Raw genomic sequence first — 26,669 nt, forward strand, 5'->3', positions numbered from 1 at the left:
AAGATATAGATATAGAAAATGACACTATCGATATAGAAACTGAAACATAGAAACTGAAAAAATAGATATAGAAATTGAAAATATATAGAAATTGAAACTATAGATATAGAAACTGAAACTATAGCTATAGAAACTAAACTATAGATATAGAAACTGAAACTATCGATACAGAAACTAAAACTATAGATATCAAAACTGAAACATATAGAAACTGAATTATAGAAATAGAAACTGAAACATATAGAAACTGAAATACATAGAAAATGAACCTATAAATATAGAAACTGAAAATATAGGTATAGAAACTGAAACTATAGATATAGAAACTGAAAATATAGATAAAGAAACTGAAACTATAGATATAGAAACTGAAACATATAGAAACTGAAATATAGATATAGAAACTGAAACTATAGTGTGGTTTTGGGATGTTGTGGTTTGAGCAGCCACACCTGTCCTGTGTCTCGGTGATTGGACCCAGGATCAGTGTGGCTGTTGGTCGTTGCTTGGTCTAACGATCAACAGGTAAAACCTCCATCCCCACCCACACACTCAGCAGAGGAGCCCTGTCAAGACACGTGTCCATCTGCTCCGGGTTTGTTCCAGTTTGTCTACTCTCTGAAATAAACTGTGTGTTTGAAACCCCGTCGTCTCTGTCTCTGTGCCAGATGGCCCTGAAAACACCACTAGGGTGGAGTGTAGTAGGTGGAACTGCAACAATATAGATATAGAAACTGAAACCTAGATATAGAGACTGAAACATCTAGAAACTGAAAAAAATATATATAGAAACTGAAACATAGAAAACTGAAACTATAGATATAGAAACTGTGCGTGTGTGTGTGTGTGTGTGTGTGTGTGTGGCTGTGTGGCTGCGTGTGTACTGCAGTGGTGACTCATCTCTGAGTTTCTATTTGTGGAAAATAAACCTCTGGAGTCAAACTGCTTTGTGTATGTGTGTGTGTGTGTGTGTGTGTGTGTTATAGGTTGAAATGGAACTTTGTTCATATGAAAAAACATGAAGCTGAATAACAGAGATAACACACACTTGAACACAACAATTCACCGCAAAGGGGTTTACAACTAGTATGACTAGATTATAACTAGCATAACTCGTTGAGAACTAGTATGACTGGTCACAACAATGTAGTGAACTACTCTCCTACATATGAATAAACAATTTACCATAGGAACTGTAATTTAATATGAAATGTACGTTTATTTTTAAATAAAAATTAAAAAAAGAAGTACAATCCCTGATGTGCAATGTGTCAAGATATGTGCAATACACTTAGTACTCTGTTTCTTTTCTATATATTATACTGTATATTGTTTATAGTGCTTACCTTGATATGCTCTCTATTTTCTATTTTTTTGCTGCTGGAACAACGTAAATTTCCCTGGTGTGGGACTAATAAAGGTTTATCTTATCTTATCTTAATATAAGAATAACTAATAAAATCAATGTTATTAAAATGGACATGAGTACCGTCACCAGTTGGCGCCACAAGCTAGTGAAGTCGTTGCCTGTGCCTGTGGTCATTATTAACAGACAGTGGTGATAATTCAGAAATCATTGACCAGACAGACAGACAGACAGACAGACAGACAGGCAGATGGACAGGCAGGCAGGTAGGAAGGAGGGCAGACTTACCTGAGGTGTTGGGTGAGTTCATGAAGTGACACCAGACCTCCACTGTGTGTGTGTGTGTGCGCTACAGCACTCGCTCCATGTCGGCCATGTTTCCAGGAGTCTAAAACACAGAGAACCTCCATGTTGTTTTTGCAGCTTCATCTAATCTGCCAACTAATGTGTCTGTAAAATTAACCACAGGAAGCCAGTGTCTCTACGGAAACTTGGTGAGGGCTCATGGGATCATTTGTGTGTGTGTGTGTAACAAACTAAGTGAGGTTAAGTGAGGAGTACCTGTACACATGTATATATACACACACGCATACACTCACTTGACACTTTATATTCCACAAGATGTTGGAAACATTCCCTTGAGATTCCTGTCCATGTTGACATGATTGCATCACACAATTCCTGTAGATTTGTCAGTTGCACACTGATGCTTTTCTGTTCTATTGGATTCAGATCCGGTGACTGGGAAGGACACTGAATAACACTGAATAACTCATTGTCATGTTCATGAAACCAATGTGAGAGAACTTTTGCTTTGTGACACCGTACGGCGTCTTATCATGCTGGAAGTAGCCACTGCAAGATGGTCAATTGTGGTCATGAAGAGATGCACACGTCAGCAACAATACTCAGACAGGCTGTGGCATTCAAGCCATGATTAATTGGTAAAATGTGCCAAGAAACAACTCTCCACATCATGACACCACCCCCACCAGCCTGGACTGTTGACAGAAGCCAGGTTGGGTCCATGGATTCATGCTGTTGGCGCCAAATTCTGACCCTAGGTCTGTGTGCCTCAGCAGAAATGGAGATTGATCAGACCAGGCTACGTTTTTTCAGTCTTTTACTGTCCAAGTTTGGTGAGCCTGTGTCCAGCGTAGCCTCAGCTTTCTGTTCTTGGCTGTCTGAAGTAGAACCCAACGTGATCTTCTGCTGTTGTAGCCCATCTGCCTCAAGGTTCCAGGTGTTAAGGTTTCGAACATGTTCTGCTCACCACATTATACAGAGTGGTCATCTGAGTGACCGTAGCCTTTCTGTCAGCTCTGACCAGTCTGGTCATTCTCTGTTGACCTTGCTCAAGGCGTTTCCATCTGCAGAACTGCCGTTCACTGGGTGTTTTTGTGTTTGCGCACCATTTTGAGTAAACTCGAGCCTGCTGTGCATGAACATCCCAGGAGATCAGCAGTTCGAGAAATACTCAAACCAGCCCGTCAAGCACCAACAATCATGCCAAAACACTGGAAAACACTGACATCACATTGTTTCCCCGTTCTGATGGTTGATGTGAACATTACCTGAACCTGCTGACCCCCATCTGCAGGATTTAATGCATTGCACTACTGCCACACAATTGGCTGATTAGATAACTGCATGAATAAGTAGGTGTACAGGTGCTCCAAATAAAGTGCTCATACAACATTAAACCCCTGACATGTGAAGTGAATAACATTATTTGTCTGGTTCCAATGGCACCTGTCAAGGGGTTGGGATATATGATTATATATATCTATAGTGTTATATACTGTATAATTATTATATGAGGCAGCAAGTGAACAGTCAGTTGTTGAAGATGATGTGTTGAAGCAGCATAAGGATCTGAGCCACTTTGACAAGGAGTACATTGTGATGCTGGACGACTGGGTCAGAGCATCTCCAAAACGACAGGTCTTGTGGGCTGGTCAGGGTGGCGGCATACCTGTTGCTCATTGGTTGGGCTAACGAGCAGTAGGTAAAAACCCCCACCCACACACACACACTAGGGATAGGAGCCCTGTCATAAAATGTTCTATCTGCTCCTGGCTTGATCCACCTAGCCTCCTCTCTCCAATATACTGATGTCTATAACGTCATCTGTGTCTCTGTGCCGGAGGGCCCTGAAAACGCCTCTTGGGTGGCGTGTGGTCGGAGAAACTGCCACAGGGTCCAAGGCTCATTGATGCCACGTGAGGAGCCAAGTGTAACCCATCTGGTCTGATCCCACAGAAGAACTACTGTATCACAAATTGATGAAAGTGTCCATGATGAGCCCTGTCTACCTCCCAAAGCACCTACAATGGACACATGAGCATCAGAGCTGGACCACAGAGCAAAGGAAGAAGATGGCCCGGTCTGATGAATCACCTTTTCTTGGACATCATGGGGATGAGCGGGGATAGGGTCCGATCTGATGGAGCATCTGTGGTATGTACTGAAACAACAAGCCGAATCCATGGGGGCCCACCTCTAACTTCCAGGACATCTGATCTGACCTGCTGCTCACATCTTGGTGCCAGACACAGGACACACAGGACACTCTGATGGTGACGTAGTGTCAGTCTGACGGTGACACAATGTCATTCTGCTGGTGTTAGTCTGCTGGTGACACAAGGTCAGTCTGATGGTGACACGGTGTCAGTCTGATGGTGACACGGTGTCAGTCTGCTGGTGACGCGGTGTCAATCTGAAGGTAACGTGGTGGCAGTCTGACGGTGACACGGTGTCAGTCTGCTGGTGACATGGTGTCAGTCTACTGGTGACATGGTGTCAGTCTGCTGGTGACAAGGTGTCAGTCTGACTGTGACACGGTGTCAGTCTGATGGTGACACGGTGTCACTCTGCTGGTGACACGGTGTGAATCTGCTGGTGACAAAGCGTCATTCTATCGATGACACGGTGTCAGTCTGCTGGTGACGTGGTGTCAGTGTGCTAGTGGCACAGTGTTACTCTGAGCTGGTGTCACTCTGATGGTGACGTAGTGTCAGTCTGCTGGTGACGTGGTGTCAGTCTGCTTGTGACATGGTGTCAGTCTGCTGGTGCCACAGTGTCAGTCTGGTGGTGACACGTGTCAGTGTGATGGTGTCGCGGCGTCAGTCTGATGATGACACGGTGACAGTCTGATGGTAAGACGGTGTCAATCTGCTGGTGACACAGTGTCAGTCTGCTGGTGACACAGTGTCAGTCTGATGGCGACAGTGGCAGTCTGATGGTGACAGTAGCAGTCTGATGGTGAAACTATGTCATTCTGCTGGTGACACGGTGTCAGTCGGACGGTGAAATGACGTCTGTCTGCAGGTGACAGCGTCAGTCTGACGGTGACACGGTGTCACTCTAACGGTGACGCGGTGTCAGTCTGATGGCGACAGTGGCAGTCTGATTGTGACACGGTGTCAGTCTGACGTGAGACGATATCATTTGCTGGTGACACGGTGTCTGTCTGCTGATGACAGGGTGTCAGTCTGATGGCGACAATGGCAGTCTAACGGTGACACGGTGTCAGTGTGATGGTGACACGGTGTCAGTCTGATACACAGTGTCAGTCTGATGGTGACACAGTCTAAGTCTGCTAGTGATGCGGTGTCAATCTGACGGTGACATGGTGTGATCCTGACACGGTGTCGGTCTGACGGTGAGACGATGTCATTCTGCTGGTGACACGGTGTCAGTCTGCTGGTGACACGGTGTCAGTCTGCTGGTGACACGGTGTCAATCTGACGGTGACACGGTGTCAGTCTGATGGTGACACGGTGTCAGTCTGACGGGGACACGGTGTCAGTCTGACGGTGACACGATGTCATTCTGCTGGTTACACGGTGTCAGTCTGACAGCCACACGGTGTCAGTCTGCTGGTGACAAGGTGTCAGTATGATGTTGACAGTGGCAGTCTGATGGTGACACGTGATGGACTTATGGTGACACAGTGTCAGTCTGCTGGTGACACGGTGTCAATCTCATGGAAACATGGTGTCAGTCTGCTAGTGACACAGTGTCAGTCTGACAGTGACACGGTGTCAGTCTGATTCAAGATTCAAGAGGTTTATTCGTCACATACATATACCTACTTCCATACATATATGCAGTGAAATGTCAATGCAACGCACCCGGTGACGCACAATATGTTCTCGACTGAATGCAATAGTTACCTAAAAATTTGTACTTGACTAACTAACTGATTCTGCTGGTGACACTGTCAGTCTGATGGTGACACGGTGTTGTATACTGGTGATACTGTGTCAGTCAGCTGGTGACACGGTGTCAGTCGGCTGGTGACACGGTGTCAGTCTGCTGGTGACACTGTGTCATTCTGCTGGTTACACGGTGTCAGTCTGACGGCCACACGGTGTCAGTCTGCTGGTGACAAGGTGTCAGTATGATGTCGACAGTGGCAGTCTGATGGTGACACGTGATGGACTGATGGTGACACAGTGTCAGTCTGCTGGTGACACGGTGTCAATCTCATGGAAACATGGTGTCAGTCTGCTAGTGACACAGTGTCAGTCTGACAGTGACACGGTGTCAGTCTGCTGGTGACAGTCAGTCTGACGGTAACACAGTGTCGGTCTGCTGGTGACACAGTGTCAGTCTGATGGTGACAGTGTCAGTCTGACAGCGACACGGTGTCAGTCTGATTCAAGATTCAAGAGGTTTATTCGTTACATACATATACCTACTTCCATACATATATGCAGTGAAATGTCAATGCAACGCACCCGGTGACGCACAATATGTTCTCGACTGAATGCAATAGTTACCTAAAATTTGTACTTGACTAACTAACTGATTCTGCTGGTGACACTGTCAGTCTGATGGTGACACGGTGTTGTATACTGGTGATACTGTGTCAGTCAGCTGGTGACACGGTGTCAGTCGGCTGGTGACACGGTGTCAGTCTGCTGGTGACACGGTGTCAGTCTGCTGGTGACACTGTGTCAGTCTGATGGTGAGAGTGTCGGACTGACGGTGACATGGTGTCAGTCTGCTGGTGACATGGTGTCAATCTGACAGTGACACAGTGTCAGCCTGCTGGTGACATGGTGTCAGCCTGCTGGTGACATGGTGTCAGTCTGCTGGTGACACACTGTCAGTCTAACAGTGACACGGTGTCAGTCTGACAGTGACACGGTGTCAGTGTCCGACTGACAGTGGTGGTGAGTGGTGGCGTCAGACTGACGTGTCACCAGTTGACTGTTTACTACATTTATCATAATATTGACAAAGAATCCTGATTCAGACCAATGTTCCTATGCCTCTCTCTCTCTCTCTCTATATATATATTATCCCTGGCAACCATAGCACTGCTGCCGTGGCAACAGTACACCTGAGCAAGCAGAGGGTAGAGAGAGAAGGGAAGGATAACATGATTAATAGATGATGGATTCAATGCATGGATGGATGGATAGATGATAGATAGATGGTTGGAAGACTGGATGAATGAATGGCTGGGTGGTGGGCGGATTTACAGATTGATTTACAGACTGATTCATAGACTGATTTACAGACTGATACAGACTTATTTGCAGACTGGTACAGACTGATTTGCAGACTGATATAGACCAACATACAAATAGATACCGGCTGACACAGAGAGATTTATAGACTGATATAGACTGATTTATAGACTGATACCGGCTGATACAGACAGATTTACCGACTGATACAGGACTTATTAACAGGTTGATTTACAGACTGATACCGACTGAAACAGGCTGTACAAACTGATTTAAAGACCGATACAGACTGATTTACAGACTGATAGAAGCAGACTTATTTACAGACCGATACAGGAAATACAGACTGATTAACAGACTGATAATGACTGTTACAGAGTGATTTACAGGCTGATACAGACCAATACAGACTGATTTATATACTTATACAGACTGATTTACAGACCTATACAGACTTATACAGGCTGATACAGACTGGTTTACAGACTGATTAACAGACTGATACAGACAGATATAGACTGATTAACAGGCTGATACAGACTGATACGACTGATCGTGAATAAAAGAGACTGATTTACAGACTGAAACTGATTTATACATAATGATACAGACTGATGCGGCCTGATTTACAGACTGATAATGACTAATAGAGACTGATTCACAGAATGATACAGATTGATTTAACCTCTGAAACAGATTGACAGACTAATTTCCAGAGTGATATAGACAAAAACAGACAGATTTAACAACTGATACAGCCTGATACAGGCCTTATACTGACTGTTAGAGTGATTTACAGGCTGATAGAGACTAATACAGACTGATTATGACTAATATAAAATGATTTACAAACCCCAATTCCAATGAAGTTGGGACGTTGTGTAAAACTTAAATAAAAACAGAATACTTTGCAAATACTTTTCAACCTATATTCAAGTGAATACACTACAAAGACAAAATATTTAATGTTCAAACTGATAAACTTTATTGTTTTGTAAATATTCACTCATTTTGAATTTGATGCCTGCAACACGTTCCAAAAAAGTTGGGACAGGGGCAACGAAAGACTGGGAAAGTTGAGGAATGCTCAAAAAACACCTGTTTGGAACATTCCACAGGTTAACAAGTTAATTGGAAACAGCTGAGTGCCATGATTGGGTATAAAAGGAGCATCCCTGAAAGGCTCAGTCGTTCACAAACAAGGATGGGACGAGGTTCGCCACTTTGTGAACAACTGCGTGAGCAAATAGTCCAACAGTTTAAGAACGTTTCTTAACGTTGCAAGGACTTGGGGATTTCATCATCTACAGTCCATTATATCATAAAAAGATTCAGAGAGATTCTGGAGAAATCTCTGCACATAAGCGGCAAGGCTGAAAAACCAACATTGAATGCATAGTATGCTTCATACTACCATCCTGTTACAACAGCATGAAGATTGTGGATTTCTGTTTTTATATTATGGTACTTCAACTCTCTGCCGATCAGCTGTCAGGGGGTAATGTTAGCTGCCTATCAGCTGTTAGCATCCCCGCCCGGCTTTCAAGCTATCTCTGCTAGCTAGCAGGATTGCTTCATCTCCTGGGTCTTCAGCTCGGATTTCCTCCTTCCTTGATACTTGGATTATCCCCCACTGGTTTGATTTTTGGCACGCTACCTGGACTGTCCGTGACTTCTCTCCTACTCCTGTCATTACACTGCAGGCTGCGGCTGTCCCAGGCTCGTCTCCTCCTTCTCGGCTCATAGCTTGCTGGCTATCTGCTGCTGTTGATATGGTGCTCAAATACTCCTCTCTCGTTCTTCGGACGTTTTCATGTTCAGCTGCGCCTATCCGTCTGGACGTTATTAAATCACTCAGACTCTTAGAACACCCCCGCAATATACACCGAGCATCCCGACACAAGTTTATTCACTCGGTTTCCACTAACGCTATTACTGTAATATCATCCTCTGCGCACTTCTGTGTTGCATCGATGTCATCACAACAAACATCACGTGCGCACCAGCTGTCTGAAGCCCTTGGTCTCTGCTGACAGAATCACTCCTCCCATCCTGCCTGACTCCTCTACAGCTTCCTTCAGGCTGCTCAACACCCGCTCCTTAAATAATAAAGCACTACTTATCCATGACATTATCACTGACAGAGAACTTGATTTTCTATGTCTAACTGAGACATGGCAATATCAGCAGGACTTTGTAATAGTCAACCAAGCCACTCACCCGGGATATGTGTGCCTTCAGAAACCCCACTTCGTAGGCCGTGGCAGTGGGCTGGCTGTCATCCACCGAGTTGACATCCGGGTCAAGGAAATCCCTACACCGAATCTTTTGAGTGTATTCGATTCTCACTCTCTGGGTCTCCTCAACTCCAGGTTGTCTTCATATACCGCCCCCTCAAGGCCTCCACCACCTTCATGTCTGAGCTACAGATCTATTGTCCTCTGTTTGCTCCAAGTCTCCATCTACCCTTCTACTGGGAGACTTCAATATCCACGTGGACTCCTCCAGTTACAGCTTCGCTGCTGAATTCATGCCACTTTTGGACTGTTTTAAAATCATGCAGCATGTCCAAGGCCCCACCCACGTTAAAGGTCGCACTTTGGACCTAGTCTGCTCTACCGGTACCCCCCCTCCCATCTGCAGTGCCTGGACCTGGCAGTATCGGACCATCACGCCGTCCTCTTCACCGTCCCTGTCCCCCTGCCCATGCAGCGCCCTTGTCATACCATCAACTTCAGGAATATAAAGTCAGTGGGTGCACCAGCTCTATCTCACCTGCTTGTGACCCACATGGCCCTGGCCCCCCCTGACACCTCGCCAGACATCCTAGTCGCCCACTATAACACTGATCTATCCAGTAGCCTGGACTCTCTGGCCCCTCTTAAATCCCGGACTGTATGCTATACCCGCCCCGCCCCCTGGTTCACCACCGACCTCCGCACCATGAAGGCTACCAGTCGTCGGTTGGAGCGGCTCTACAAGTGAACTGGCCTAACCGTCCACCGTCTGGCCTTTGAAGACCATGTGCGGTCCTACAAGGAGGAACTCTCCAAGAGCAAGATAAAAATATTACTCAACCCTTATTGGCTCACAGCAAAACGACCCCAGAACACTATTCACCACCATTAACTGTATGCTCCGTCTCCTTGCTTCCTCCCACACTGCTGATGCCCCTGACCTCTGCACCAAGTTCCTGGAATTTTTCCAGGCTAAAGTGGACACCATTCACCAACAACTCCTGGTCCCTGCCCCCTCTCCTCTCAACATGTCCCAGACACTGGGCAGTGTGCCTCAGCTGGCCCCCTCTGCCCCCAATGCTCTCTCTGTTCCTTCTCCCTAGTGGACGCTTCACTAGTCTCGAGGTTGGTGACCAAAGCCGAAGCCTCCACCTGTTCCCTGGACCATATGCCAACGGCGTTGGTGAAGGCCTGCCTTCCTACCCTCTGCCCCTCCATCACAGACATAATCAACTCCCTCCTAGCATCTGGTACAGTTCCCCCCAGTTTTAAAATCGCCTCCATCACTCCCATCCTAAAGAAGCCTGGTCTAGACCCTGACGATCTCAACAACTACCGGCCGATCTCCAACCTTCCATTCCTCAGTAAGGTCCTGGAAAGAGCAGTGGCCACCCAGCTCCATCAACATCTGTCCAACCATGAGCTCTACGAACCCCTGCATCCTACAGAGCACACCACAGCAGAGGCTGCCCTAATCAAGATCATCAATGACCTCCTAATCGTTGCAGACTCCGGTAACATCAGTATCCTCATCCTCCTGGACCTCTCCGCTGCCTTTGACACAGTTTCCATCCCGCGTACGGGGATGGTAGCTCAGGAGGTAGAGCTGGTCGTCTAGTAATCTAAAGGTTGCTGGTTCGATCCCAGGCTCTTCCTGCTAGCATGCTGTAGTGTCCTTGAGCAAGACACTTAACCCCTCATTGCTCCTGATGGCTGCGTCCGTCGGTGTTTGAATAATTGTAAGTCGCTTTGGATAAAAGCGTCTGCTAAATGTAATGTAATGTAATGTAATGTTCCCACACAATCCTCCTGAAACGCCGATCCAACCTCCTTGGCATCACCGGTACAGCTCTCTCATGGTTTCAATCATATCTATCAAACAGAACTCAGTTTGTCAACATCAACGGCTCCTCCTCCCCCCATGCCCCTGTAAACCATGGCATCCCTCAAGGCTCTGTGCTCGGTCCAATACTCTTCATCATCTATCTGCTCCCCCTCGACCAGATCATTCGTCACCATGGTCTCAACTTCCACTGCTATGCTGATGATACACAGCTTTATCTCAGCACCTCACCATCCACTCAGCTCCCCCCACAGTTTCTGGTCAACTGCCGCCATGCTATAAAAACCTGAATGACAACTATCCTACTCCAACTCAACAGCAAAAAGTCAGAGCTCATGGTTGTGGCCCCAAAGCCGCTGCTCCGGTAGGTTGGAGATCTCCTCCTTGTCGTCGACGGCTGTTCCATCAAAATATCTCCCGAGGTCCGCAACCTGGGTGTTATCCTGGACTTTACCCTCTTATTTCAGTCTCACATCAAATCCATCACCAAGTCTGCCTTCTATCACCTCAAAAACATCTCCCGTCTCTGTCCCTCACTCTCAGACTCCGTGGCAGAAGCCCTCACCATGCTTTCATCACCTCCCGGTTGGACTACTGCAACATCCTGTCCGGGGTTTCCAGCAGACTGGAGCCTGCCCAGACTGGACAGGCTCCAGTCTGGGCAGAACTCAGCTGCCAGGGTTCTCACTCACACCAAGCCCTCGCAGCACATCACCCCCAGCCTCATCCACCTCCACTGGCTCCCGCTCAAGTTCCGCATCTCCTACAAATTCCTCCTCCTCACATACCTTTATGTACTTGTCCCCCAATACCTGTCCGACCTCCTCAACCAGCACACTCCATCCCAGAACCTGCGGTCCTCAGACATGGGTTTGCTGTCCATCCCGCGTACCAGACTACAAACTTTTGGGGACAGAGCCTTCAGTGTGGCAGCTCCCACCCTCTGTAACTCTATCCCTCCTGTAATCCGTAACGCCCCGACCCTGGACACTTTTAATACAACCCTCAAGACCCACCTTTTCACCAGGGCCTTTCCCCATTAGTTAGTTTCGGTTAGTTTTATCTATCCCTTTGTTTTGTTTGTTCCTGCACCTCTCTCCCTTAATCTGCCCCCCGGCCCCTCTCCTAGATTCAAGATTCAAGATTCAAGAGGTTTATTCGTCCCATACATATACATACTTTGATACATATATGCATTGAAATGTCAATGCAACACACCCGGTGATTACACACAATATGTTCTAGACTGAACACAATAGCCACCTAAGAATTTCTACTTGACTAAATGATTCCTACAGACTGATTTAACAATGATTACAGCCTGATACATACTGGTACAGACTGATACAGCCTGGTACTGACTGTTACAGGGTGACTTACAGACTGATACAGACTGATTAACAAACTGATAATGACTGATACCGACTGATTGAAAGACTGGTATAGACTAATTTAAAGATTGATACAGACTAAGAGACCAATACGAAGTGATTTACATACTGATACAGACTGATACGGACTGATACAGACTTATTAACCGAATGATTTACAGATTTAATTACAGACCGATACAGGATGATACAGACTTAAATATGGGCTGATTGACAGACTGAGACAGACTGATAGAGACTGACTTACAGACTGAAACAGACTGATAGAGACTAATGCAGACTGAAAGGCTGATTTATAGACAGATAGAGAAAGATACAGACTGATTTAGAGATGGATGCAGACTGACTTACAGACTGATACAGATTGATTTACAGACTGAAACAGTGTGATACAGACAGATTTATTCACTGATACAGACTGATTCACACACTGATAAAGACTGATTTACAGACTGATACGGACTGATTTACAGTCTGATACAAGACTGATTCAGAGTGACAGACTGATTTAGAGACTAATTTGCAGACTGATAAAGATTGATACAGACTGATTTACAGACTGACAGCCTGATACAGGCTGATGGACTGATTTACAGACTGATACAGACTGATTACAGACTGGTACAGCCTGAAAAACTGACTGATATAGATTCAAGATTCAAGACTCAAGATTTTTATTCGTCACTTACATATACATACTTTCATACATATACATACTTTCATTAATATACATACGTTCATACATATACATACTTTCATACATATATGCAGTGAAATGTAATGCAACACACCCGGAGATAACACACAATATGTCCTAGGAAAAATTTCTAATAGCCCAACTAACTGACTCCTAAAACGTAATACAGTAAGTCGAATACTTATAGAATAAAATAAAAATATATAGAATAAAATAAAATACAATAAAAATAAAATGAAATAAAATGGAATAGATAGAGGGAATATGCTTATGTATATGGAATAGGCAATTGTGTATATACAGATATGTGCATTAAAGTGGCATGTGAATAAAGTGAGGTAGTGTTTGGGATAATACAGCACAGTATACAACAGTACGGCGCAGCAATACGGCATCACGAACAACCCTGAACAGTGATACAGTATTCGGTACAGTATGCTACATACAGTACAGAAGGTAGTGGAGCCTATGTGTATGGCTCAGTGAGGACCCCTGGTGAGGTCAGCATTGACAGTTCTAATGGCTTGCGGGAAAAAACTCAGTTTCAGTCTCTCTGAGACTGAGACTGATTAACACAGTAAAAAAGACTGATTTACAGGCTGATAGAAACTTATTTTACACTGTTATTAAAGACTGATACAGACTGTCAGACTGGAATACAGACTGATATTGTCAGGGTTCGCCCAGGTCCTCCCTCGCGCAGCCCGTCCAGCAGAGCCAGGCACAGGCTCCACCTATGGCTCCTGCGCCAGCGCTGCCTTCCATGGACTCGCGTCCTCCATATCACCGCGAACCACGACTGCCGGCGCCAGAGAGGTACAACGGTAACCCAGGAGGTTGTCGTGGCTTTTTGACGCAATGCTCCCTGGCTTTCGAGCTCCAGCCATCACAGTTCCCCACCCAGCGCTCACGGTTGGCATACATTGTCACACTACTCACAGGCAAAGCACTCTCCTGGGCCACAGCCATCTGGAACCAGCAAACCCCGGCCTGCTCCAGCTACCAGGCTTTTGCCGAAGAGATGCGCCGAGTTTTTGATCACTCAGTCAGTGGGAGGGAGGTGTCAACACGGCTACTCCGGCTCCGCCAGGGGGTACAGAGCGTAGCCGATTACGCCATCACATTCCGCACCCTCGCAGTGGCGTCTGGATGGAACAGCGAGGCACTCATCGCAGCCTTCCAGGATGGTCTCATTGATGGTGTCAAGGACGAGCTGGCATCCCGGGAGGCGCAGGATGACCCGGACACGCTCCTCGAAACAGCTATTCGGGTGGACAACCGCCTCCGGGAGAGACGAGGGGAACGTCGTTCTTCCGCTTCACCACCACCAGCGCGCAGGGCAGTCCTGGGGACGACGTCTCCCGAGCATCTCCGAGCTGTCCCGAGCCCGTCTCCAGCATCGATGGAGGAGCCTATGCAAGTAGGCAGCACACGGCTCTCTCGGTCTGAACGTGACAGGCGATGAGGGAGCACTGCTGCTTGTACTGGGGCTGAGCTACCACTGGGGACTGGTAGCTCAGGAGGTAGAGCTGGTCGTCTAGTAATCCAAAGGTTGCTGGTTTGATCCCAGGCTCCTCCTGCAAGCATGCTGTAGTGTCCTTGAGCAAGACACTTAACTCCTAATTGCTCCTGATGGCTGCATCCGTCGGTGTTTGAATAATTGTAAGTCGCTTTGGATAAAAGCGTCTGCTAAATGCAATGTAATGTAATGTAATGTACTGTGGGCTCCCGGGTCATTTCCTTTCGTCCTGCCCTGAGCTCTCGGGAAAGGCCAACTCTCGTCCAGGGTAGGGAGAACCGTGACGAGGCCAACTTTCTCTCCCGAGCTCGAGGCGACCGGGGTCATGCGGACAGCCCCCCCCCTCTCATCTCTATTCTCTCTCTAGTAGGTCTCTCTTCTACAAGATGGCTGCTCTGCTGTCGCCCCCTCCCTGGTCCGGGATGTCCGCCATCGCCACCCGGCACTTCCTGGGGGAACGTCAGGAGCCGTTCCTGGACGAGGGGGTCCTGTCAGGGCTCGCACAGGTCCTTCCGGCATCGGCCACTAGATGCCACTAGTACTGCCTCATCAATGTTGCTTTGTTTTAACCTGTTTCTGTTTCGGATTACCCAGCCTCATTATGTCATATGTTTCACCTGTGTCTCGTTTTGTCTTTCCTATTTATACCCTGTCTTTTGTGTCCTTCCTTGCTCAGTCTTGAGTTTGTCTAGCCTCCTGACAACGCTCTTGTTTCCAAGCCCACAAAATTCTTATTTGTTTTTTGTCCGTTTTTGGTACTTGTTTCAAGTAAACCTTTATTTTTGCCACCTCGCCTCTGCCTCGTTCTCTGCACCTGGGTTCACTCGGCATAACCTAGTAACCGATACAGACTGATTTACAGACTGATACAGATTTATACAGACTGATTTACAGACTGATACTGACTGAAGGAGAATCTTGATTTGTTACACACACCACAACACAGGCACTCATGCGGTGACGGTGAACAACAAACACGTTTCAAACGATGCTGGTGAAAGTCATTCTCTCATTCTCTCGTAACCCACCCTACTTGTCCTTCCTCCAGGGGGCAGCCAGGAGCAGTGGGCAGCATATAGCCACGCATGGGGACCAGTTACAAATGTCTACCCGATGATGTTCCTTAGTTTTGCTGACGTTCAGGTGTAGGCTGTTGTCCTGGCACCAGGTCAGCCACCTCCTCGCGGTAGGCCTTCTCATGCAGTCGGTGATCAGGCCCACGACAACGGTGTCGTCAGCAAACTTGATGATGGTGATGGAGCTGGACCTGGCCACACAGTCACGTGTGAACTTTCACCATGGGTATGATGCTATCTGCTACCATAGTCTCAAAACCCACTGCCACCTCCATAAACTCGCTGACGTCACTTGAACTTGATTGGAACATGTCCCAGTCTACGTGGGCAAGTGCGTCCTGAAGCGCAGCCTCTGATTGGTCCGTCCACCGCTTCACTTCCCTCGTCACCACCAGTTCTCGCGCGATCAAATGCCTGTAAACGGGAACCAGCGAGATTGTGGCGTGGTCAGATTTCCCGAAAGCAGGGAGCGAGACGGTCTGGTATCTGTTCTTGTAAGGTGTGTAGCAGTGGTCCAAAGTTCTATCTCCCCTGGTGGCGCACGTGATATGTTGGTGGAAATTAGGCAGAACTTTTTAAAGGTTTGCACTGTTAAAGTCCCCAGTCACCACCACAGCCGCGTCGGGATGTTTATTTTGAAATCCGCACAACACGTCGTACAGGTCCGATAGTGCTGCGTCGGTGTCCGCTTGTGGTGGGATATAAATGGTTGTGATGATGACCGTGCTGAATTCCCGGGGTAGATAAAATGGACGGCATAAGATGGTCAGCTGTTCCAGGTTTGGCGAGCTGGAGCGGGAGAGAAACCTGGTGTTGTTGGGGTTACACCAGCGGTTGTTTACCATTAGGCTGACGCCTCCACCTTTGGACTTCCCCGACTCCCCATATCTGTCGCCACGGAACACGGAGAAGGACTCGGCTGGACGGATGGTTTCATCCGGCACCAGTGGGTTCAACCATGTTTCTGTCAGACAGAGGACGCAACAGTTCCTCGTGTCTCGTTGGAACACGAGGCAAGACTGAACGTTGGCAAGAAGGATGCTTAGCAGAGGTGGACGGTAAGGTTGCATCCTCATTCTGACCCGAATGCCGCCTCGTTTACCTCGGTGCTCACTCTGTGGGCCCGCTCGTGGAACAGCGGCTCTATTTTTGTTGTTGTCGAGCATCTTCCAGCATAGGATTTCCTTGACCACCCTGCTTCCACGAATAAAAAGTCCCAAAGTTGTTTGTTTAGGGAAGTTTTTATATCCATGAGTGCATCGCCGTCGTAAGAGGTAACTGCCGATGCTTTTTTGGCGGACATTATGATAAAAAAATGGAAAAAAATACTAAAATGTGCAAAAGTCGACCGGCGCTCCGGCGCAGGCGACCGCAAGGGGCGGCGCCACTATCGCCACAGGTGGCACGGTGGCGCAGTGCATTGCACTGTTGCCTCACAGCAAGAAGGAAAGCCCATGTTTTGGGTGGGGGTCCTTGCTGATCTTACAAGGAGAAAAGCCCATGTTTTGGGTGGGGGTCCTTACTGATTTTACATGGAGGAAAGCCCATGTTTTGGGTGGGCGTCCTTACTGATGTTACATGGAGGAAAGCCCATGTTTTGGGTGGGCGTCCTTACTGATGTTACATGGAGGAAACCCATGTTTGGGCTGGGGGTCCTTACTGATGTTACAAGGAGGAAAGCCCATGTTTTGGGTGGCGGTCATTGCTGGTGTTACATGAAGGAAACCCCATATTTTGTGTGGGGGGTCCTTGCCGATCTTACAAGGAGGAAAGCCCATGTTTTGGGTGGGGGTCCTTAGTGATGTTACAAGGAGAAAACCCCATGTTTTGGCTAGCGGTCCTTTCTGATGTTACAAAGAGGAAAGCCCATGTTTGGGTGGGGGTCCTTACTGATGTTACATGGAGGAAACCCATGTGTTGGCTGGGGGTCCTTTCTGATGTTACAAGGAGGAAAGCCCATGTTTTGTGTGGGGGTCCTTGCTGATGTTACAAGGAGGAAGGCCCATGTTTTGGGTGGGGGGTCCTTGCTGATCTTACAAGGAGGAAAGCCCATGTTTTGGGTGGGGGTCCTTACTGATGTTACAAGGAGGAAAGCCCATGTTATGGGTGGTGGTCCTTTCTGATGTTACAAGGAGGAAAGCCCATGTGTGGGTGGGGCCTTACTGATGTTACAAGGAGGAAAGCCCATTGTTTGGGTGGGGGTCCTTACTGATGTTACAAGGAGGAAACCCATGTGTTGGCTAAGGGTTCCTTACTGATGTTACAAGGAAAGCCCATGTGAGCACGGGGAGAACATGCAAACTCCTTTACAGACTGATGAAGGCTGATACAGCCTAATACAGACTGATACAGCCTGATACAGCCTGATACAGCCTGATACAGCCTGATACACACTGACACAGACTGCTTTACAGACTGTTACAGACTGATTTACAGACTGGTGGAGGCCAATACAGACTGATTTACAGAATGATACAGACTGATACAGACTGATTTACAAAATGATACAGACTGATTTACAGACTGATACAGACATGAGCTTGAAGCTGATCAATGAGGTTGCTCATAGAGGTTTCTCAAAACCCTCTTGAATCAAAGGAGTGAGTCGAGACATGGTACAACCACTTCAAGAACCTTCTTGGTGCTGAGCCGGTGACACTGAACAAGGAGTCGGATGTGGATAGAGTGTTAAAGGACCTAGAGTTAAGGATGGGCCCTTCACACAGGGGGATTATGACAAAGCGAAAAGGTCGCTGAAGGGTAGAAAGAGCTGTGGAAAAGACAGTGTTGTTCCAGAGGTCCTTAAATTGATGACCTCATGCTTGACCTCATCAACAACGCGTGTGAGAAGGGGAAACTTCCAGAGCAATGGAGCACCCTCAATATTGTTCCAGTTCCCATATCTGGAGATCTCACATGTACTGACAACTATTGGGGTATTAGCCTGAGTTCTCTTCTGATGAAGACCATCAACCGGATGGTGCTTAATCTACCTTGTCCAGTTCTCGACTCTGCTCTGAGAACAATACAAAACGGGTTCTGTGAGAAGAGGACTGCTGTACGGCCAATCATCACACTGAGAATCATAGCGGGGGTCAAAAACAAGAACCTTCCTGTGGTAATAACCTCAATAGACTTCGGCAAGGCATTCGACTCAATCCAGAGGGAAAAGATACAGAATGATACAGAATGCGGCGGCGCGACTGGTGTTCAACCAGCCAAAGAGGGCACATGTCACTCCGCTGCTCATCGAGCTCCACTGGTTACCTGTAGCCGCCCGCATCAAGTTCAAGTCTCTTATGCTGGCCTACAGAGTGATTGTTGGGAATGCTCCCGCCTACTTAAATGCTCTTGTAAGAGCACATGTTGCCCCCCGGATGCTGCGCTCGTCAAATGAGCGTCGCCTGGCTCTGCCGGCCATACAGCCACGGCAATCCAGGCTATTCTCATTTGTAGTTCCACGTTGGTGGAACGAGCTGCCAAAAATGACCAGAGCGGGGACCTCTCTCTCTGTCTTTAAGAAGCACCTGAAGACCCAGCTCTTCAGTGAGTATCTCCTGTCCTAATCTACAATTACTTAGCACCACCTTGCAGTATTTATTGTTACACCAATGTTGTTGTTACACTAATCTCTGTCGCAATGTAGCTGAATGTTATTCTCCCTTGTAAGTCGCTTTGGATAAAAGCGTCTGCTAAATGACTAAATGTAAATGTAAATGTAAAGATGCTGGTATAGTGTAAATGCCTCAGAATACTGGACTATGTTCCAGAATCAAGGATTAACCCATTTCACTTTTGCAAGGATAACTAATCTGGAACACTGGTTCGCAAACTGGCCTTCTTGGCCAACAGACCAACAAAGACAATTAACAGACAGATGTGAAACCACTTAACAGACCCCAATCCAAGGAGAAACTACACCTACTCTCCCACTGTCTCACCCTGACGAACATTCAAATACGCACATTGAAGACACCACGCCAGGCACTGAGGCTGAAGACCTCCTCTGACACAGAAGGACATCACAGAATAACATCCCGGGCCTTTGTAAAACAAATACATACACCATACCCTTCTACTGTCTCCCACAAAAGTCGCACAAAGGTTGGCGTTTCCCCCAGATCCCCTCCCATGAACTGATAACACGCCCAAAGGACCATTTTGGAATCATCGTCTGTTTTTATACAAAATCCGCCCCCAGGTGGTTGGAAAGATAAGAACGCCCCTGTCACTTCTCAACACTGCACTCAAATAAGTGTGTCATGTTTTAATATCTCTTTCTTTCATTAACAAGTACAAGCGTTCATTTGTGAAACCAAAGCGTTATTAACCAGTGTTTACCCCTCCTCAAATGTATCATGGGTGCCATGTTGAAACGTATCACTGGATTGACGGTCAAATGGAGAAATATTTGTGTGATATTTTTATGTAAATTAGATTGTTAGATAGCAAATAAAATAGATTGTGAACTTAAAATGGGCGCTGGGCAGACACCTGACGTCCCGACGGATTGGCTTCAAGAAACGCCCCGTTTCACCTAGTAACAAAACCAGGAGACAGCCATTGTGTCTACGTGTTTCCTGGGATCAATCCCTACATCATCTTCTCTCCGACCCGGAGCTCCACCCTTTAAAGTCTTTGTTTAGTTTCAAATTTCCTTTTTGTAACTTTTCTTCTTTTTGGTTTACTTAAACCGTCTAGCCTGCAAAGCACACCACAAGTCAAATTTCTCAGTTTTGATTTGTTTTTATAATCACCAAAGTTTCGATTAATTTTTTTGCAATTGAACAACCATATTTCTAAAGTAAATTTTAACTAGTCAAGTTTCGACAAAAGTCCAGCGAGGGTACTAAATTTTGAACAAGTCAGAGAACTTAGAATAACATTTAATCGCCCGGTCCCTTTAATATATCTATGATCACACACTCTCCATTACTGCCAAAAAGTGATGACTTTATCTTCCGTTAATGGGTTTCCTATCTGTTTTTATTGATTTCTTATTATTTCATTCTTTATTTTTCGTTTCTTTACATTACATTTTCTTACCAAGTATTTGAGATAATAAATAAATGTTTATTTTATTATTAACGAGGTTGTTTTGTGATATTTAGCTCCTGTTAGTACTGTGATCACTGAACGAGAAACAAACTGCACACTTTAGATGAGACTGATTTATTTAAATTAAACCCATCTGTTTCCTTCGACTAAGCAAAACGAAGGTGGTGCCCTTACAAGACAATTATTGATTATCAATTATTTATGTAATGATTAATTATTAATGAATAATTAAACATTAAATACCATATTGTAGTGGTAATGCTACACTGGACATCCTGAGGGTCTCTAGGATACTGGAGAAGCTCGTGAAAACCGTGGCAGTGTGCTACACATGCACCCGAACCAGGGTCACCACGCCTGACAGTACCACTGAGCTGTTCATCTTGGTGGGAGTACTGCAGGGTGACACTCTCACTCAATACCTCTTCATCATCATGCTCAATTAAGAGCTGAGGAGAGCAATCAGTGGGAGAGAGGAGGAGCTAGGCTTCACCCTGGTCCAACAAGAGTCGCAGAGTGTCTCCAGTGAATATCAATGACCTGGACTTTGCAGACGACATATTGCTCGTCTCAGATATGGTGGAGCAGGCCCGCACCCTCTTATTGTCAGTGGAGTGTCTGAAGATAGGACTGCAGCTCAATGTGGGGAAAACCAAGGTGCTTGCATATAAACCACCGACGTTACCTTCCACACCATACGAGAGATGGCACGCTGCTCAAAACCACGACTGACTTTAAATATCCTGGTGCCTAGAGTCCAGTGTGAAGGGTCTCAGGACCAGTCGAGGACTGGCGTGATCGGCACTCCACAATGTGAAGAAAGTGTGGATGTCGACCCTCAGCGCAAGACCCCAAAGGTCACTCTTCATTTCCACGATTGAGTTAGTTCTACTCTATGGCTTGGAGACATGGATCTTCACAACCAAGACAGAGAAGTCACTGGATGACTGCTATACCTGGATGCTGCCCATGGCCCTTGAAGTATCGTGGCAGGACCACGAGTGAAAAAATTATTCTCTACAATGAAATGCCAAGAGTGACAAGATCAAGGAGCGTCGTCACACACACTGGCCTCACAAACACGGATGAGCTGCACTCGGACACGGCAGATGGGGACAACTGGAGGAAGAGGCCTCATTTTCTCACTTGTGGGGTAGCAGTGACTTGTGTCACTGCCAGGACACGATGTACTACCCTGGACCACCCTGGATTACCCTGGAACACCCTGGACTACCCTGGACCACCACAACTCCCTATCTCAAATCATTGCCAAATCTACCTTGAAAATCGTGTAATGTGGTCCCAATTTTGGACAGACGGAGATGGACCACAACAGCATCACCACGGTTAGAGTATCTGATCACCACAGTTACAGCAACATCACAGTGATGTTTTTGGAAGAAGCAATGTGTTGACATATGATGCAGAATAAGCAACAGACTGAAACAGGAAGTTAGATTACCATCAAAGGGCCAATCCACATTGATGTGCAGCCCACATTTGGCCCTCGAACTGCCAGTTGAATAGCCCTGTATAGATTTTAATTTCATAGAATGTTTGGTTCCTTTTCAGTGTTTGGGTGGGAGAGACCACCTGAGACATCCTGAAACCTCCTGAGATCTCCAGAGACCCTCAGAGACAACCAGAGTCCATCTGAGACCACCTGAGACCACTTGTGACCTCCAGTGACCACCTGAGACCCCCAAGACCTCCTGAGACCACTTGAGACTTGTCGAGACCCCAAGACATCCTGAGACCACCTGTGACCTTCCGAGAACACCGAGACCTCCTGGGACCAGCAGAGACCCCCTGAGACCTCGAGAGACCACCTGAGACCCCCGAGACCTCCAGAGTCCATCTGAGACCATCTGAGAACCCCAAGACCTCCTGAGACCACCTGAGACCCCCTGAGACCCCCGAGACCTCCAGAATCCATCTTAGACTCCCGAGACCTCGAGAGACAACCTGAGACCCCAAAGACCACCTCCTGAGACCCAGAGACCTCCAGAGTCCACCTCTCTCATTCTCTCCTCCTCCTTTTAGGGTCATGAGGTCACAGACCACTCCAGGTGTGTGTGTGTGTGTGTGCGTGTGTCAGAAAGTTCCATGCACACACACAAACGCACACACACTCCAGTGCTGCCAGGTGTGTTACTGCATCACACTGCCAGGCAGTGTGGAAGCCTCGCCCTTTACATAACACCACCACAAAAAAACTGGAAACACCTGGAAAAAAAACCCGGAAACACGTGGAAACAGACCTGGAAACACCTGAAAAGACACCGGAAATACATGGTAACACACCTGTAAACACCTGGAAACATACATGGAAAAACACCTGGAAACACCTGGAAACATATGTGGAAATACACCTGGAAAAACACCTGAAAACACAGATGGAAAAACAACTACAAACACCTGAAAAACCTTGAAAACACCTGGAAACACCTGGAAACACGTGGAAAAACACCCTCGCCCGCCACACGCCTGATCGAGCCTCTGGAGCGGGCATACAGAGTAGCATGGAGGCTAGCCTGGAGGTAGCATGGAGGACCCTTAGCTTTGCTTACATCTCTCTCTCCCTCCTTCCCTCCCTCCCTCACCCCCCTCTCCTCCCCTCCCTTCACCCCGGTCCCATGACTCCTTACCGTGGCGGTCCGCGCGCTGCTTTCCGGTTCTGGCGAAACGGATCCAACTGTCACCGTTATTCCACGAAAACACGGTGACGATCCTCCATGTTGGCTGGGTGTCTCTCTACCACATCGTCTCTCTCTCTCTCTCTCTCTCTCTCCCTCTCTCTCTCCCTCTGTCTCTCTCTCCCTGTCTCTCTCTCCCTGTCTCTCTCTCTCTCCTGTCTCTCTCTCTCTCTCTCTCTCCCTCTGTCTCTCTCTCCCTGTCTCTCTCTCCCTCTGTCTCTCTCCCTGTCTCTCTCTCCCTGTCTCTCTCTCTCTCTCCCTGTCTCTCTCTCCCTGTCTCTCTCTCTCTCCTGTCTCTCTCTCTCTCTCTCTCTCCCTCTGTCTCTCTCTCCCTGTCTCTCTCTCCCTGTCTCTCTCTCTCTCCTGTCTCTCTCTCTCTCTCTCTCTCCCTCTGTCTCTCTCTCCCTGTCTCTCTCTCCCTCTGTCTCTCTCTCCCTGTCTCTCTCTCCCTGTCTCTCTCTCTCTCTACCTCTGTCTCTCTCTCCCTGTCTCTCTCTACCTCTGTCTCTCTCTCCCTGTCTCTCTCTCCCTGTCTCTCTCTCCCTGTCTCTCTCTCCCTGTCTCTCCTCTCTCTCTCTTTCACTCCACTAACAACATTACTGACGTCGTTCTCCTGCCACGTGACCGCTGCGGGGTCTAAAAATAGACTCCAAACACATGAAATATATTTTCTTGTTACTTCGTCTTCTTTGTATTTTACTATATTTGAATTTTATTATATTCGTACGAAGTCATATTTTTATTTGATTATATTTGTATTTAATTATATTTGTACTATGTCATATTTGTAGTTTTTTATATTTGAACTATATCATATTTTAATTTTATTATATTTGTACTTTATTATATTATGTTCTAATATTTGTATTATAATATATTTGTACTATATTATATTTGTATTTTATTAGATTTATATGCAATTACATTTCTATTTATTATATTTGTACTATATTAAATTTGCATTTTATTATATTTGTATTTTATTATATTTGTATTATATTATATTTGTATTTTATTTTATTTGTATTTAATTATATTTATATTATATTATTTTTGTATTTTATTGTACTTGTATTTTATCATATTTGCATTTTATTATATTTGTATTTATTTTATTTGTATGAAATAATATTTGTAATATATTATTGTTGTATTTTATTATTAGATTATTATTTGTATGTTATTATATTAGTGTTATAATATATTTCTACTATATTGTGTTTGTATTTCATTATATCTGTATTTTATTATATTTGTATTATAATATATTTATATTATATTATATTTGTATTTTGTTGTTTTGTATTTTATTAAATGTGTACTATATAATATTTGTATTTTATTATATTTGTACTATATTATATTTCGTACAAATATTTTATATTTAATCTAGCCACTGGGGTTGCAAAAGCCAGTGTATAATCAGTGCACTTTGAACATTGGCCCTATGAAAGGTAAAGAGAGAGAGCCAGCTGACATGATGGATTCAAGATTTTTTTATTTGTCACATACATGGAGAGAAGGAATGTAGATGTACTATGTGTACAAGAGACCAGGTGGAAGGGGAGTAAGGCCAAGAGTATCGGAGCTAGGTACAAACTGTTCTACCATGGAGTGGATGGCAGGAGAAATGGGGTAGGGATGGTCTTGAAGGAAGAATATGTCAAGACTGTTTTGGAGGTGACGAGAGTGTCGGACAGAGTGATGAGCATGAAGCTGGAAATTGTTGGGGTGTAAATGAATGTGGTCAGTGCATGTGCTCCCCAAGTTGGATGTGAGATGGAAGAGTAAGAAGAATTCTTTAGTGAGTTGGATGTAGTGGTGTAGAGCATCCCCAAGGGAGAGAGGGTGGTAGTTGGAGCAGATCTCAATGGGCATGTTGGCCAAGGGATCAGAGACATAGGTGACGAGAAGGTGATGGGTAGGTATGGTGTCAAGGAGAGGAAAGTGGAAGGTCAGATGGTGGATTTCACCAAAAGGATAGAATTGGCTGTTGTGAATATGTATTTCAAGAAAAGGGAGGAGCACAGGGTGAAATACAAGAGTGGAGGAAGGTGCACACAGGTGGACTACATCTTATGCAGGAGGTGCAATCCGAAAGAGATTAGTGACGGCAAAGTGGTGGTAGGGGTGTGTGTTGTTAGGCAGCATCGGATGGTGGCGTGTAGGATGACTCTGGAGACCAAGAAGAGGAAGAGAGTGAAAGAAGAGCCAAAGACAAAATGGTGGAAGTTGAAAAAGGAGGAGTGTTGCATGAGGCAATAGGTGGGAATGAACTGTTACCAGATGACTGGGAAACAACTGCAGAAGTGGTGAGGGAGACGGCCAAGAAGGTACTCGGTGAATCATGCGGGAAGAGGAAGGAAGACAAGGACTCTTGGTGGTGGAATCAGGAAGTACAGGAGAGCATAGAGAAGAAGAGGTTGGCAGAGGAGAAATAGGATAGTCAGAGAGATGAAGAAAGTAGAGAGGAGTACAAGCTGATGCGTGGCAAGGCGAAGAGAGAAGTGGCAAAGGAAAAGGAAAAGGCATAGGACGAGTTATATGAGAGGTTGGACAGTAAGGAAGGAGAAAAGGACTTGTACCGATTGGCAAGACAAAGGGACCAAGCTGGGAGGGATGTACAGCAGGTTAGGGTGATGAAGGATAATGATGGGAATGTGCTAACTAGTGAGGAGAGTGTGTTGAGAAGGTGGAAGGAGTACTTTGAGGAGTTGATGAATGAAGAAATTGAGGGGGAGAGAAGAGTGGATGATGTGAGGATAGTGGATCAAGAAGTGCAGCAAATTAGCAAGGATGAGGTGAGAACAGCATTAAAGAAGATGATGAGTGGAAAGCAGTTGGCCCAGATGACATACCTGGGGAAGCATGGAAATGTTTAGATGAGATAGCAATGGCATTCCTAAGGAGACTGTTTAACACCATCCTGGAAAGGGAGAAGATGCCGGCGGAGTAGAGAAGAAGTGTACTGGTACCATCTTCAAGAATAAGGGAGACGTACAGAGCTGCAGTAACTACAGGGGAATAAAGTTGATCAGCCACAGCATGAAGCTATGGGGAAGGGTAGTGGAGGCTAGGTTAAAAGGAGAGATTGGAATCAGAAAGAGTACTACAGATGCAATGTTTGCTTTAAGAATGCTGATGGAAAAGTACAGGGAAGGCCAGAGGGAGTTGCACTGCGTCTTTGCGGAGTTAGAGAAAGCATATGATAGGATGCCAAGAGAGGAAGTGTGGTATTGCATGAGAAAGTTGGGGGTGGCAGAGAAGTATGTAAGAGTGGTACAGGATATGTATGAGGGCAGT

The 26,669-nt window shown here is 46.2% G+C and overlaps 1 long non-coding RNA gene across 1 annotated transcript in view; it reads right to left on the reverse strand.

Annotated features, from left to right (window-relative positions):
• LOC307236644 overlaps positions 1–23,926 on the reverse strand; it is a 50,282-nt gene extending 26,356 nt beyond the window's left edge. Inside the window, exons 1-2 of the long non-coding RNA XR_013844387.1 lie at positions 23,319–23,926; positions 1,655–1,754 (exon numbers count right to left, since the gene is read on the reverse strand). This is a non-coding gene — a long non-coding RNA (uncharacterized lncRNA). The remainder of the gene's footprint in view (positions 1–1,654; positions 1,755–23,318) is intronic.
• Between the last annotated feature and the right edge of the window lie 2,743 nt (positions 23,927–26,669).

The sequence above is a fragment of the Zeus faber genome (assembly GCF_960531495.2).
Source record: "Zeus faber genome assembly, chromosome: 11".
NCBI classification, from domain to species: domain Eukaryota; kingdom Metazoa; phylum Chordata; class Actinopteri; order Zeiformes; family Zeidae; genus Zeus; species Zeus faber.